This window comes from Cucurbita pepo, chromosome LG04 (assembly GCF_002806865.2).
Source record: "Cucurbita pepo subsp. pepo cultivar mu-cu-16 chromosome LG04, ASM280686v2, whole genome shotgun sequence".
Lineage (NCBI taxonomy): Eukaryota > Viridiplantae > Streptophyta > Magnoliopsida > Cucurbitales > Cucurbitaceae > Cucurbita > Cucurbita pepo.
The window spans coordinates 735,466-739,648 of NC_036641.1; positions in this window are offsets into that span (position 1 = coordinate 735,466).

Below are 4,183 nucleotides of genomic sequence, written 5' to 3' on the forward strand. Positions count from 1 at the left end.
TCTAATTCCGGACAGGGTTGGATGTGTAATACTTCCTCACACACGGTCCAAGCACACATGGACCCACTAGATGGGCTCGTATAGACACCTGATATGAACCAAGAGACATCAATCATACAATATACTTCAACGATGATGTGAAGAAAAGGTTGTCAAAATTATCAAAAGATGTTTCAATTCATGCTACGTTGAAGAAGAATGAAGTTTGATTGTTGTAAATTTTGGGTGGGTTACAATTTAGAGTTATTGTATTTTAAGACTTTTTATTTAATTTCGGTTACATTTACATCATGGCTAATTATGGTCATTAAGTATGAATGTTACCACTCTTGTAATGACTTTAGTAGTTTCCTTTTGAGGCTATATGAAGTCATGTATGTTGTATTTGTAACAGACTTGGAATGGGCCTAACTTAGTCGAGAAGCAAAGTAAAATGTAAGAACTCATTTAGTTTAGTTAATTATAATAGTGAGATCAGATAATTTTTTGAATCATTGAACGGATTTTAAGAAACTCAGTGTATGACTATTAGAGAAAGTGTCTGATTATGATAATTAAATCTATAAAACTATTTTTCTTAGACTTATTTTTAATGTCACATTAATTTGTGATATGTCACTATTTATTTATAGTTCTATATAACCATAAAAAGTATATGGTATGATATTTTTTTAATGCATGTTAAATTTTGACATAAAATAAATACAAAATTAACAAGTTTTGATAGGGGAAGAAAATTAATATTCGTGTAGAGGAATCGAACCAAATCGAAGTAGTGACCTGAACCATGGTTTGATCTAAATCGACTGATTTGGATCAATATTTAAATTTTTTCTATACTTCAATTGCAACTTTAACGACTTGCTTCTACTCTAGGCCAAATCCTAAGACTCACATCTTATTTCATCATCGAGATTCTTAACACATGACTAACACGCTTCTAAATCAATTAGAAGCTTCACTGGGAGGAGTTCGGAGCCTTCATTGGGTCAAGACAGTTTTAAAACTATCAACCAAAGCTTATTGAATGATTTCAGCACTTATTAAACCTTATTGGGACATTAAAGACTTGTTGGGACATAACAACCAAATACCTCACTTAAGTCAAATTTACTGAGAACGGGCCTGTGGGTCAAATTTATAGTCGTGACCTCCCAACATCCACCCATTTGAACATTATTGAGGCACGAATCGCATAGCATGTTGGAGCTCCACCCTATAACTGAACCTTCGATTCAATGGTAGGAGCATAATTTTGACACATCCATGTCATCGACACTATCTTTAAAATCTATTCACAAAGGAAATACATAGGATATTCGCCTTGGAATGTTTGCCCACACGACACACTCATGTGCCATGAGATAGCTCATTTAGGTCTTGAGGCCCATAGGTGGTGGAGAACCAATATCATGCCTCCCGCTATAGTACATGCTATGGCAACCTTAGACATCAAATTGGCGAGGATTTATATGCCAATGTAAAGCATTTGTCTAGTGTTTAATTCCAGCTAACATAATGCAAGACTCATTTTATTGCCCCATAATGAACCTTCAAAGACGGCTGCCGCCAATCTTAAAACAGTTCTTATAATTTCAAAACGAACTATTGGAGAGAAAGCTTCTTCTATTTTGCCACAAGAACAGATTTATACTTATATGCTTCCATTTAATGCAAATTTTACTTGAACATCAACATCTCCCATGTTTTTTTTCTTCTCAATCAGTGCATCTATTCTACCGTCGTTTTCTATCCCTCTTCTTGTTTAGATACACGAAATGTCAATATATGAATTGTTTCATTATTCGTTATTTCCCGGTCTTTTCGTTGCATTCACTTACAACAAGAAAGAACCACCAGTATTTGGTGCAGCACCTGCATTTTGGTGTATTCTTCTTTCTTTCTTTGGTCTTTCGTTCCGTCATATTTCTAATAACTTATCCAATTACGACGTATTAACCGCGAATGCACCTTTCTTTTTATCAAATCTCAGGGACATGGTCTAATCATGAGGGTAGTATTTTATCATGGCGTCGGATCCCAAGTTTTTATGGATTCCTTCTTTGTTACCGGGGTCGACCCCAAAGCCATAATGTCATTCATAACTTATAGGGTCGGAAACAACAAGAGAAAATTGATAAAATACATATATGTCTAACTTAAGATTTATATTTTCTTGGCGAAGATTCTTCAAGAAAAGAGTTGATGCTTGGTGATGCTAAAGTTGATGAATCTAACAAAATTCATCAGTTTATATGTCCATATCCTCTGCAACGGAAATATTGCGTGTCATGTTTCTTTGCTCAATCAACCGCCTTTGTCCATCATTTCTCCTTATACTCTTGTTACCACAACCATGGTTGTTGCAAAATTCTCCTCTCCACGACCTGTACTTGTTGAACGGACATTTTGCCCTTGGTTGGAGGTTGTCTCCTTTTCTTGAAGTGCTTTTTCTTCTGCTCTAGGTTCTAATATATCAACAAACTCTTATTCTACTAGGTTTCGTAGCTCCTACGATCTAAGCACGCTCTTCACTACGATGCTCCACCAATCACATTTCTCATCACTAAAAATTGGTATGAACAGTGCGAAAAAGAAAAATAAGCTAGTTAAAAAAAAAAAAAAACACTCCATCTTGTGTTTCTCTTTAGTACCCAAAACATGTATTCACTCAATATCCAATGGACCCGGGCCTCACTTTTCATTCAATAGTCAAATAAACCAAAAATGACTATGATACCAAATTTGTGTTGTGCCGTAATGCCACAATCTTCAATGCTCTAATACTATTTGTGTCGTAATGCTACAACCTCTATTGCTCTGATATCCACTTGTTGTAGTGGAAGCGGAAGCAAGATCGATCACGCTTCCACACTCACAAACAAAAAAATTAAATAAAGAGACACAAAGATGAGTGATTCAGAGAGAAGAAATTCTCCTGCATCCATGGGTGGAAGCCAATCACTATAACCATAGTGTTTACAAGTATATCTCTCACACTCTCCCACTACAAAATCTCTTTTACAAAGTTACTCCCAATTGTCTCAGGCAAATACAAAATGACAGTGACGACAATGACTTCACACCTCAAAACAATGCTAGACAAGTATTTATATAGGCATATCAATTGTAACGACCTAGATCCACCGCTAGTAGATATTGTCCTCTTTGGGCTTCCCCTCAAGGGTTTATAACACGTCTACTAGGGGAAGATTTCCACACCCTTATAAATGATGATTTGTTCTCCTCCCCAACTAATGTGGGACAACACAATCCACCCCCCTTCGGGACCTAGCGTCCTCGCTGGCACTCTTTCCTTCCTCCAATCGATGTGGGACCGCCCCCAAATTCACCCCCTTTGGGACCCAACGTCCTTCCTGGCTCACCGCCTCGTGTCTACCCCCCTTCGGAGAACAGCGAAAAGGTTGACACATCGTCCGGTGTCTGGCTTTGATACCATTTGTAACGACCCAGATCCACCGCTAGTAGATATCTCTTTAGGCTTTCCCTTTCGGGCTTCCCCTCAAGGCTTTAAAACACGTTTATTAGGGGAAAGTTTCCGCACCCTTATAAATGGTGATTTGTTCTCCTCCCCAACTAATGTAGGACATCACATCAGTACTAATTTTTATACATGAACCAAATACATGAAAATATGGAACCAAATGATTATGAACTAAATGAGAGTTAATAATCATCCTCAAGTGTTCATCGAATGCTATTAGAGTCAATATATATAAATTTATAGTTCTAAAATATATATGTATATTTTTTGAAAATCCTTTTTATTAGCCCTAGATCCTAATAAGCAATTGACCAAAATAATAATAATAATAATAATAATAATAATAATTAATTTATAAATTTTTCAAAACTATTGACAACCTTCTCAAAATTGTGACAACTTTCACGTGGCAAGATGGATATCACTCGCGTGCCATTTGAAAACAGAAGTCACTCTATTCTAACATGTTATAGTAGTACTCATGCTATTGATAGATATACTTATTTATAAATTATAGTTATTTCTATATTTTCGAGATTGAAGAGATCAGAGGTTTCTCCTCGATAATATTGTATCTTATATTCTATGATAAATGTGTTTGTAAAAGCTAGGCTTTTTAGAGAGGCTCGGGCTGTGGATGTCGTGCCTAATACCGTTAGCTATTCGACTATGTCGAGT